This window comes from Pristiophorus japonicus, chromosome 16 (genome assembly GCF_044704955.1).
Source record: "Pristiophorus japonicus isolate sPriJap1 chromosome 16, sPriJap1.hap1, whole genome shotgun sequence".
NCBI classification, from domain to species: domain Eukaryota; kingdom Metazoa; phylum Chordata; class Chondrichthyes; family Pristiophoridae; genus Pristiophorus; species Pristiophorus japonicus.
In genome coordinates this window covers 73,374,935-73,387,705 of record NC_091992.1, presented here as the reverse complement: position 1 = coordinate 73,387,705, position 12,771 = coordinate 73,374,935, and the positions used below count along the sequence as shown (strand labels likewise).

At 52.3% G+C, this 12,771-nt stretch overlaps 1 protein-coding gene across 1 annotated transcript in view; it reads right to left on the bottom strand.

The window, feature by feature from the left end:
• Positions 1–12,771, bottom strand: part of LOC139226191 (protein HID1-like) — a 121,355-nt gene that overhangs the window by 108,276 nt on the left and 308 nt on the right. The window lies entirely within an intron of this gene.

Below are 12,771 nucleotides of genomic sequence, written 5' to 3'. Positions count from 1 at the left end.
TCAGCGGGCACAGGGGCGATGGGTCAGCGGGCACAGGGGCGATGGGTCAGCGGGCACAGGGGCGATGGGTCAGCGGGCACAGGGGCGATGGGTCAGCGGGCACAGGGGCGATGGGTCAGCGGGCACAGGGGCGATGGGTCAGCGGGCACAGGGGCGATGGGTCAGCGGGCACAGGGGCGATGGGTCAGCGGGCACAGGGGCGATGGGTCAGCGGGCACAGGGGCGATGGGTCAGCGGGCACAGGGGCGATGGGTCAGCGGGCACAGGGGCGATGGGTCAGCGGGCACAGGGGCGATGGGTCAGCGGGCACAGGGGCGATGGGTCAGCGGGCACAGGGGCGATGGGTCAGCGGGCACAGGGGCGATGGGTCAGCGGGCACAGGGGCGATGGGTCAGCGGGCACAGGGGCGATGGGTCAGCGGGCACAGGGGCGATGGGTCAGCGGGCACAGGGGCGATGGGTCAGCGGGCACAGGGGCGATGGGTCAGCGGGCACAGGGGCGATGGGTCAGCGGGCACAGGGGCGATGGGTCAGCGGGCACAGGGGCGATGGGTCAGCGGGCACAGGGGCGATGGGTCAGCGGGCACAGGGGCGATGGGTCAGCGGGCACAGGGGCGATGGGTCAGCGGGCACAGGGGCGATGGGTCAGCGGGCACAGGGGCGATGGGTCAGCGGGCACAGGGGCGATGGGTCAGCGGGCACAGGGGTGTCTTGAAGGAGGTAAGAGAGGCGGAGAGGTTTAGGGAAGGAGTTCCAGAGCTTGGGGTCCAGGCAACAAAAGGTTGAGCAGAGAATTAGAGGAGCGCAGACATCTCGGGGGGGTTGTGGGGCTGGAGGAGATTACAGAGATAGGGACGAGGCCATGGAGGGATTTGGAAACAAGGGTCAGCGGGATTTGGAGCGAGCTAAGGTATGGGCAGCAGAGTTTTGGATGAGCTCAAGTTTATGGAAGGATGCCGGCAAAGAGAGCATTGGAATAGTCGAGTCTGGTGCGACAGAGTGATTGCATGAAATTAATTCGCAGAACCCCATCTCCATGGGGAATTCAAATCAAAAATTATTTCCTTAAACACTGAGAAAACAAGACTGGTTTTACAAAAAAAAAGTCCCCAAATAACCTCACAACCGACCGGCCCAATATAGCACAATGACTTTAGATAACGCCTTTAACACAGTAAAACGTCCCAAGATGCTTCACGGGAGCGCAATCAGACAAAGATTGACAGAGCCACATAAGGAGATATCAGGACAGGTGACCAAAAGGTCACAGAGGTAGGTTTTAAGGAGCATCTTAAAAGGAGGAGAGAGGGATGGTGAGGCAGGGAGGTTTCGGGAGGGAATTCCAGAGTTTGGAGCCGAGACTGCTGAAGGCATGGCCGCCAATGATGGGGCGAAGGAAATCGGGGAAGCAGAAGAGTCCAGGACTGGAGGAACGTAGAGATCTCGAGGGGTTGAGGGGCTGGAGGAGGTTACAGAGATAGGGAGGGGCAAGGTCATGGAGGGATTTGAACACAAGGATGAGAATTTTAAAATCAAAGGTTTGGTGAACCGCGTGTCCCACACTGACTACTGCTACGCATTTCAGTCAGCTCATAGCCAGATCATCCATTTGGGCACTGTTGGTTGAGGGACAGAATGCTGGCCAAAACATCAAGTGAACTTCCTGCTTCTTGGACAGCTTTGGGCTTTATTGAGAGTGGAAAGTTACTGAGGGGGAAATAAGGTGGCTGTCTAGCTGCACACTGCCAAAAGGGGTCGGTAAAACAAAAGACCTTCCAACTAGAAACTCCAGCGACAGAGGATGAAAACATTTCAGACGGGTAACAGCCTCAGTATATTGCGGCGCTGGTATTTCCAGCGGTGCGGGGGGTGTCCTAGTCCTGACGCTCAACACAACAGCCCAGGCGCAGGTGTGAGGCATCTCGTGGTGTGCACTGTTAGACTTTGGTTGCCCTGGAAGTTACTGCAAGTGCGAACTGACAACGGGCTCAACGGGGCATCTGGTGAACGACAGTCCTTCTCCTTACCCAATGAGATTTAAGGATTGAGAATAAAACAGAGAAACGACGACGAGGAGGGTGAATTACAGTCAAATCAGGTACAGAAAGAGAGAGAGAGAGACTGGGAAAAAAAGATTGGATTGAGAAAAAAATAATGAGACTGAAAGGAAAAAAATTAAAATGAGTAAATTTTAAAAAATTGACTACAAGCACAAATGAGATGTAACAGTTTAAATTGAGATTTAGACCCAAGGCTTCCCAAGAAGCAGGACCCATGCTGGAGTGGTTGATAGACATTGCATTAATTATCAATATATTGAAAAGGTTATTACACTCAATTATTATCTGTGGCGAATAGGCAATGAATGTGCAAATCCGATTTGTGCTTTAATAACGGCGTGCACTATGAGCTCACCATCGGATCCAGGAAGATTTGGGCCACTATCGCAGTAATAGTAAGGCGGGGGGCTTAGCAGAAACATAGAATAGTACAGCACGGGAGGCCATTTGACCCATCGAGTCTGCGCCAGTAATAGTACAACACTCGACACATCATCACAGTAATAGTAAGTTCGAATGCACAGCTTCCTACATCTGTAACATCACAGATTACAGCACGATATCGGTATGAATCAAAAGTTCACAGGAACAGTGATGCTAACAATGTCGTACAACCAGGGCAGGGCCCATGCACCTCTGACACGTTTGTTTTCAGATGTTACTGAAAGAAGAATGAAAGACTTGCATTTCAGGACGTCAAAAGCGCTTCACAGCCAATGAAGTACTTTTGGAGTGTAGTCACTGTTGCAATGTGGGAAACGCAGCAGCCAATTTGCGCACAGCAAGCTCCCACAAACAGCAATGTGATAATGACCAGATAATCTGTTTTAGTGATGGTGAGGGATAAATATTGGCCAGGGAACCGGGGGATCACTTCTCGACTCTTCTTTGAAATAGTGTCACGGGATCTTTTACGTCTACCTGTAAGGGCAGACGGGGCCTCATCTGAAAGACAGGTCCATCTCTTGCTGCCTGCTCGGTTTTAACACCAGGCGGGGTCTTAATCCCCAGGAACTTTACACAAACGGGAAACTGGACCTGAAGGTCAGAGTATCAGCAGAATAATGGATCGGGTGAGCCGAGGGGGGTGTGCACGTGGGTTATGCTGTAGGATGAATACCCTGGGGCGAGTCAGGCTCAGTTATGTGCAGCAGGACAATTCAATTGGCCCTTGCGTCTTGGGAGGAAGATCGAGGTCGAACAAAGAGGAGCCCAGCACTCTATTCTCGTGTAATTGTGACACAGAACGGCACAATCGGTCCAAACAACAGCTGGCACACAGCAGAGCCAGTGTGTGGACACTGCAGCACAACACATTTACACACGTGATTCCAGAGCACAGCGGGAGTTGATTCTAGATACGCAGGGCGAAGGTGGCAGAGTCCTGCCTGCTGCACATCGCTTCCCTTTACTACCCTCTTCACCCGGGGGCCCCGACTCCCGCCCGGGGGTGTTCTGAAGGGGAGCCATGCACCCCTCTGGTTACTCATTCCACACAGCTGGGCCTCGACAGCAAAGCCTTGTTGTTCCACTCAGTCATACCTCAACACCGGCGGTTAATGACATGCCTCGACCTACTGATCAGTCATCCAGCTATTTGACCGGGGGAGGGGGTGGTTATCACATCCGAGCCCGGTCATGATTTCCACACACACACCCCTTCCAACTGGGGTCACCACACAGACCAACAGCAGGATCACTGGCTGATTTTCTTCTCCCGAGCGCGGAGCTGCTTAGGCTCCTCGAAGAACTGTCCTCACCCCAACCATCTTCAGCTGCTCCATCATTAACCTTCCTTCCATCATACGGTCAGGAGTGGGCGCAGTCAGTGCCACTCACAAGTCCCCCACTCATGGAGCAGCCCATGGCAGTCCGCAGCAGGATCTGGATAACATCCAGACTTGGGCTAAACAGTGGCAGGTAACATTCACACCAATTAAATGGCAGGCAGGGTCCATCTTGAACAAGAGCAAGCCCAACAATCTCCCCTGATCTTTAAAGGCACCACCATCACCGAGTCTCCCACAGTTAACATCTTGAGGGTCACCATTAGTGAGAAGCTGGACCAGCCACATTGACACCACGGCCACAAGGGCAGAGCAGAGGCTGAGTGCTCTGAGGCAGGGGGCTCACTTCCTGACCCTACGCCCAGTCTACAAGGCTCAACTCAGCAGTGTGATGCTATACCCTCCATTTGCCTGGATGGGCACAGCTCCAACCACACTCAAGCAGCTCGACACCAACCAGGATAAAGCAGTGTCTTTGATTGGCAACTTTATTACCAACAACTTGTATTTATATAGCGCCTTTAACATAGTGAAACGTCCCATATCATGAGGTAAAACCAATTTGACACCGAGCCCCATGAGTAGAAATTAGGGCAGGTGACCAAAAGCTTGGTCAAAGAGGTCAGTTTTAAGGAGCGTCTTGAAGGAGGAAAGAGGCAGAGAGGTTTAGGGAAGGAGTTACAGAACTTGGGGCCCAGGTAACAGAAGGCACGGCCACCAATGGTTGAGCGATAATAATCACGGATGCTCAAGAGGGCAGAATTAGAGGAGCAAAGAGATCTCGGAGGAGGAGGGATAGTTTGAGAAGATACCAGCCTCATCTTCCACCCCCATCACTGGCGCACCGTGGCTGCAGGATGCACCACAGCAACGTTACTTCAACAGCACCTCCCAGCCCTGCAACCACTCCCCTCCCCATGCAAGATGGACAAGGCCAGCAATGGCTTGGGAATACCATCACCTCCAAAATCACACATTATCCTGGCTTGCACAAAGATTGAAGTTCCTTCATCGTCACTCGGTTAATGAACCGAAATTTCCTTCCTAACACCATCAACATACCGACTGCAGCAGTTGAAGGAGTTGGCCCATCACCACCTTCTCAGGGCAACTAGGGAAGGGCAATAAATGCCGGCCTTGCCAGCAATGCCCACATCCCGAGAATGAATAAATACAATTGTTGCACCCCCGTGATGAGTTGGGGATTGATACAGGGCTATGGGGAGAGACCGGGGCAGTGGGGTTAGTTTGGGATTGATACAGGGCAATGGGGAGAGACCGGGGCAGTGGGGTTAGTTTGGGATTGATACAGGGCAATGGGGAGAGAGCGGGGCAGTGGGGTTAGTGTGGGCTGATACAGGGCTATGGGGAGAGAGCGCGGGCAGTGGGATTAGTTTGGGATTGATGCAGGGCTATGGGGAGAGAGTGGGGCAGTGGGACTAGTTTGGACTGATACAGGGCTATGGGGAGAGAGTGGGGCAGTGGGATTAGTTTGGACTGATACAGGGCTATGGGGAAAGAGTGGGGCAGTGGGATTAGTTTGGACTGATACAGGGCAATGGGGAGAGAGCGGGGCAGTGGGGTTAGTTTGGACTGATACAGGGCAATGGGGAGAGAGCGGGGCAGTGGGGTTAGTGTGGGCTGATACAGGGCTATGGGGAGAGAGCGGGGCAGTGGGATTAGTTTGGACTGATACAGGGCAATGGGGAGAGAGCGGGGCAGTGGGATTAGTTTGGACTGATACAGGGCTATGGGGAGAGAGTGGGGCAGTGGGATTAGTTTGGACTGATACAGGGCTATGGGGAGAGAGTGGGGCAGTGGGATTAGTTTGGACTGATACAGGGCAATGGGGAGAGAGCGGGGCAGTGGGGTTAGTTTGGGCTGATACAGGGCTATGGGGAGAGAGTGGGACAGTGGGATTATACGTATTTGGATTGCACTAACAAAGAGCTGACACAAACACAATGGGCCAAATGGTCTTTCTCTAGGCTGTACGGGTCTGTGGGTCTATGGTCATGATCTGAGAGCACTCCAGGATCCCATGCAGCCGGATTTTCAATGAATAAACTGCACATGCACGGTACGGGTATTTTGAATGGCCCACGCTGCCCCTTAAAGGGAACATTGTGAGTGAAACTGCTTTTAATTTAAACCCTCCGTACCATGACAGAATAAAAGAAGCTCATGCCAGGTGAAAAATGCTTCTTCTCTAAAAATTGTTAGACAGAATAGAAGGAAAAGTTTGTAACTGAGTGATAGCCCATACTTCCCTCACTCCACCCTCCGACCCGTGTCTGTTGCAAACTTTCCTGTCTCTCAAATGTATCCATTCTATTATGGTCAATGTTCCTCAGAATCACTCTCTCTTGTTCCTCTTATAAGAACATAAGAAATAGGAGCAGGAGTAGGCCATACGGCCCCTCGAGCCTGCTCCGCCATTTAATACGATCATGGCTGATCCGATCATGGACTCAGGTCCACTTCCCCGCCCGCTCCCCATAACCTCTTATTCCCTTATCGGTTAAGAAACTGTCTATTTCTGTCTTAAATTTATTCAATGTCCCAGCTTCCACAGCTCTCTGAGGCAGCGAATTCCACAGATTTACAACCCTCAGAAGAAATTCCTCCTCATCTCAGTTTTAAATGGGCAGCCCCTTATTCTAAGATCATGCCCTCTAGTTCTAGTCTTCCCTAACAGTAGAAACATCCTCTCTGCATCCATCTTGTCAAGGCCCTTCATAATCTTATACGTTTCGATAAGAAAACTCTAAACACCCCACATCACACACACACTTCTTGCATCCTCGCTGTGTTGAAATCAAGCCTCAGTGCACCACCTCCCACTCAAAGTCATTCTTTCTCATTTAGAAGGCTCTGTTGCTAGGTTTCGATGAAGTAGGGTGGGAGAAGGCTCATGTGAGACATGAACAGTGGCCCGGAACTGCTGGGATGAATCCAAGTAATTTCCCAGCTCTTGAATACCTAGGACTCTCTGTCTGTTCTCCTGAGACCCTGGCTGCACTCTCAGGTGGACATAAAAAATCCCATGGCACTATTTCGAAGAAGAGCAGGGGAGTTATTCCCGGTGTTCCGGGGCCAATATTTATCCCTCAATCAACATAAAACGGATTATCTGGATCATTATCACATTGCTGTTTGTGGGAGCTTGCTGTGCGCAAGTTGGCTGCCGCGTTTCCCACTTTACAGCAGTGACTACACTCCAAAAGTACTTCATTGGCTGTAAAGCGCTTTGAGACATCCTGAGGTTGTGAAAGGCGCTATATAAATGCAAGTTTTTCTTTCTTTTTCTTTGGCCATCTTCTGGGCTTTTTTCCAGTATCCTGTCCAACGGTATCCCCAAATATCAGCAGGATTCGAGTTATATAAGATAGAAAATGCTGGAAACACTCAGCTAGTCAGGAGAGGGCAAGGTAGGTTTATAACCCTTTGTCTGAGCCCGGGTGAGCAGACAGTCGTTCAGGGATGAGGTTGTTGTGACAGAAATTAAACATTTATGTCTTAAGCTTTACCTTGCCTTCTTTAATTCGGTCATGGAACAGAAGGGGTTAAATTAAAAGCAGCTTTACTCGTGGTCATAACAATTAACTCCTAATTCACCTTGTTTATTTCCTTTCACTCTCTTTAGCCTTGCCTGCTCCCTGTGTGCCTTGTCCCCCTCATCAGGGTTAGTTAATGAATAAATAATCTCAATAGCTTGAGTAATTACCACAAACATCCCTTATTATCCACCCAGTTTAATCAGATGAATCTGACGGCACTAAGTAAGGCTGCGGGGCCTGTTCACATCAGCGGAACTCGGGAGGGTGGATTATTACTTTCAGGTCACTCCCAGTCAAGGGTGGGGTAATTAATGTAAACGTACTCCCTCCACATTGTTCAAGAAAACAAGTGATTCATTCTGGTTCCTAACATGCAGGAAATATTTAAATCAAAGGCTCCTTTTCATCTGCAGAGAGCGGCCATTTTAGGCCCTTGGAGTGACGAGATTCACCCACACGGACATCAGTGTCAGCAAACAATGGGGGAGCAACAGAGATCAGGTCAGCAACCTCTGTGCTGAGAAATATCGATCAAGGAACACTTCAGCTCAAAACCATCAGTGCCTTACAGTAAAATAAAATCACATTTCCCTTCTCCACGACAAAGGGTGGGTCTTTGCAAACCCCGCTCCCCTGTCCCCTCCACCCTCACCTCCATCAAGACGTGCGAGGAACTCACGGGATTCTCATCACCGAGATGGAGACCATCCATTCAGCTGCCTCTGCCGCTTTCCCCCCAGCCCACTGGGCCAAACTGCCCCCAGCCCACTGGGCCAAACTGCCCCCAGCCCACTGGGCCAAACTGCCCCCAGCCCACTGGGCCAAACTGCCCCCAGGGTTCTGAGCCCTGAACTTGCATCTTTCACTAGTCTCTCTCCTATTTCCCCTCATGCCCTCTCAAAGCTCATCCTATCCATGAAACCCAACCTCCTGCTCCCTCGACCTCATTTCCACCAAACTGCTGATTATCCAACTGGGTATTCTGCCCTAGCCCCCATGTTAGCGGATATTATCAATGGTTCCCTCTCCCCATCAAATCTGCCTTCATCATCCTCTCCTCAAAAACCCACCTTTGACCCCTCTGTACTTGCAAACTGCCATCCCATCTCCAAAATGCTTGGTGTCCCCTCCCAATCTTTTCTAAAACTACATGTTTGAATCCCTTCCGCCCTGCCACAGTACTGAAAGGGCCATTATCAAAGTGACAAATGACGTCCTATGTGACTAGGGCAGTGGTAAACTACCCCTCCTCGTCCTGTCTGCATCCTTTGACACAGTTGACCACTCCATCCTCCTCCAACGCCTCTCCTCCATCGTCCAGCTGGGTGGGACTGCACTCGCCTGGTTCCATTCTTATCTATCTAATCGTAGCCTGAGAATCACCTGCAACGGCTTCTCTTCCCGCCCCCGCATCGTTACCTCTGGTGTCCCCCAAGGATCTATCCTTGGCCCCCTCCTATTTCCCATCTCCATGTTGCCCCTCGAGATCACCACAAACACGCCAACTTCCACATGTACAGTACACCTCGTCATCACCTCTCGACCCCTTCACTGCTTCTAATCTGTCACATCCAGTCCTGGGTGAGCAGAAATTTCCTCCCAACCAAATATTAGGAAGACCGTTGTCTTCGGTCACACCACTAACTTTATTCCCCAGCCACCCCTCTCAGTGGCAAGCAGTCCGCGACTCAACCAGTCACATGTGACCCAGACAAGATTCCAACCACATAGCCGCAGCATCACCTCGAGCGCCTATTCCCACCACCGTAACATCGCCCGCCATCCTGCCTCAGCTCATCTGCCGCTGAAACCCTCATCCGTGCCTTTGTTACCTCTAGACTTGACTATTCTAATGCTATCCTGGCCGGCCTCCCATCTTCCACCCTCCATGAATTTGAACTCATCCTCAGCTGCAACGTGTCCTAATTCGCACCGAGTCCGGCTCACCCATCTCCTGTGCCCTAACTCGCACCGAGTCCCACTCACCCATCACCCCTGAGCTCACTGCCCCGTGTCCTAACTCGCACCGAGTCCCGCTCACCCATCACCCCCTGTGCTCACTGCCCCGTGTCCTAACTTGCACCCAGTCCCGCTCACCCATCTCCTGTGTCCTAACACGCACCGAGTCCCGCTCACCCATCACCCCCTGTGCTCACTGCCTCCGTGTCCTAACTTGCACCGAGTCCCGCTCACCCATCACCCCCTGTGCTCGCTGACCTACATTGGCACCCGGTCCAGCAAAGCCTCAATTTTAAAATTCTTATCCTTGTTTTCAAATACCACCATGTCTTCGCCCCTCCCTATCTTTCTAACCTCCTCCAGCCCAACAACTCTCAGAGATCTCTGCGCTTCTCCAATTCTGGCCTCTATCGCATCCCCGATTTCATTTACTCCACCATTCATGGGCGTGCATGAACTGCCTGGGTCCTGAGCTCTGGAATTCCCTCAGTAAACCTCTCCAGCCTTCTTTAAGATGCCCATTAAAACCGACTTCTGTGACCATCTGTACCCACCAGTACTGTACCCCGGTGATATACAGCGACAGACCTGTACCCGCTGGCACTGTACACCGGTGATATACAGCGACAGACCTGTACCCACCAGCACTGTACCCCGGTGATATACAGTGACAGACCTGTACCCACCAGTACTGTACCCCAGTGTTGTACAGACCCGTACCCGCCTGCACTGTACCCCAGTGTTGTACAGTGACAGACCTGTACCCACCAGTACTGTACCCCAGTGTTATACAGTGACAGACCCGTACCCGCCGGCACTGTACCCCAGTATTGTACAGTGACAGACCTGTACCCACCAGTACTGTACCCCAGTGTTATACAGTGACAGACCTGTACCCACCAGTACTGTACCCCAGTGTTATACAGTGACAGACCTGTACCCACCAGTACTGTACCCCAGTGTTATACAGTGACAGACCTGTACCCACAGTACTGTACCCCAGTGTTATACAGTGACAGACCCGTACCCGCCGGCACTGTACCCCAGTGCTATACAGTGACAGACCTGTACCCACCAGTACTGTACCCCAGTGTTGTACAGTGACAGACTTGTACCCACCAGTACTGTACCCCAGTGTTGTACAGTGACAGACTTGTACCCACCAGTATTGTACCCCGGTGCGGTACGGCGACAGACCTGTACCCCGGTGCTGTACGGTGACAGACCTGTACCCCGGTGCTGTACGGTGACAGACCTGTACCCCATTGCTGTACGGCACAAAATACTCTGTCCAGATATGACCCAAATTTGGTTGGAGAACTTCGGATTGCTGCTGAGCACTTTTCACGATTCAAACGGCCACGGTGTGAATATTTCACACGCGCGGTTCTTTAAACTGAAATGCAAGCAGCGGCCTTGTTCCAGACCAATTAAGAGTGTGCACACATTTACAGCCAACAGTTTATTTATGATCTAGTAGCAAACAGACTGAATCTACGTGGCACCTCTGACAGGATTATAAAAGTGACAGTGGCCTACATTCTGCAGGTGTGCAGCACCCTCTGACAGCTACTATATCATCACAAACTAGGCACTCAGACAGGGCTCAAAAACTGCAAACACCACCAATCTAAATAATCGTGAGGCGGCTATTCTGCATCGGTGATGGAAAAACAAGCTAGAAATGCGAGCAAGATAAGCAGGTTAATGTTTAAAGAACCACCTCAGGACATCCCAAGGTGCTTTACAGCCGATGCAGGACTATTTTGGAGTGTAGTCACTGTTGTAATGTAGGAAAGGTGGCAGCCAATTTGCACACAGCAAGCTCCCACAAACAGCAATTAGATAATGAGCAGATTATGTGTTTTAGTGATGTTGATTGAGGGATAAATATTGGCCAGGACACCGGGGACAACAAATGCTGCTCTTCAAATAGTGCCATGGGATCTTTTACAGACACCTGAGAGAGAGCAGACAGGACCTCGGTTTAACATCTCGTCCAAAAGACACCACCTCCGACAGTGCAGCATTCCCTCAGCACTGCACTGGAGTGTCAGCCTGGATTCTGTGCTCAAGTCTCTGGTGTGTGGCTTGAACCCATAACCTTCTGACTCAGAGACGAGAGTGCTACCATTGTGCGAGGCTGACACTTGCTCCATTCACTTGACACAGAAATGGAGACGGGGGTTGGGAAGGGGGGCACCAACTCCCCACATTGTTGGGGGGGGGGGGGGTGGTGAGCTCGCAGCCAGCTACAATCCCAAAACAGGGAGCAGATGGATGGTAGCTAGCTCCTGGTTTGCGGAACAGTGAAAGGATTATCACTGATCCCCGGACTCAGTGCAACTGGCAACACCGGCGAGTAGGGCCGTCACCAAATTACCCGCGGGGCTTCGGAAATCACCAGTGGTCCCGGGCCCCAGATACCACAACTGACATGAACGGGGCAGTGGGAGGGGATCAGATGGGTGAGAGAGGATGTGAGTGGGGGGGGGGGGGGGGGGGGGGGGGGGGGAAAGAGAGATGGGGTGGGGGGGGGAGAAAGAGAGATTATGGGGTGGGGGAGAAAGAGAGATGGGGTGGGGGGGGAGAAAGAGAGATTATGGGGTGGGGGAGAAAGAGAGATAGGGGGGGTGGGGGAGAAAGAGAGATTATGGGGTGGGGGAGAAAGAGAGATATGGGGGGGGGAGAAAGAGAGATATGGGGGGGGGGGAGAAAGAGAGATATGGGGGGGGGGGGGGGGGGAGAGAAAGAGAGATATGGGGGGGGGGGGAGAAAGAGAGATATGGGGGGGGGGAGAAAGAGAGATATGGGGGGGGGGAGAAAGAGAGATATGGGGGGGGGGGAGAAAGAGAGATATGGGGGGGGGGAGAAAGAGAGATATGGGGGGGGGAGAGAAAGAGAGATATGGGGGGGGGAGAGAGAGAGAGATATGGGGGGGGGGAGAGAGAGAGAGATATGGGGGGGGGGAGAAAGAGAGATATGGGGGGGGGAAGAAAGAGAGATATGGGGGGGGAAGGAAGAGATTGGGGGGGGAGAGAGAGATTGGGGGGGGGAAGAGATTGGGGGGGGGGGAAGAGATTGGGGGGGGGGAAGAGATTGGGGGGGGGGGAAGAGATTGGGGAGGGGGGGGAAGAGATTGGGGGGGGGGAAGAGATTGGGGGGGGGGAAGAGATTGGGGGGGGGGAAGAGATTGGGGGGGGGGAAGAGATTGGGGGGGGGGAAGAGATTGGGGGGGGAGAGATTGGGGGGGGGAAGAGATTGGGGGGGGGAAGAGATTGGGGGGGGGGAAGAGATGGGGGGGGAAGAGATTGGGGGGGGAAGAGATTGGGGGGGGAAGAGATTGGGGGGAAGAGATTGGGGGGGAGGAGCTTGGGGGGGAGGAGATTGGGGGGCGAACCCTATA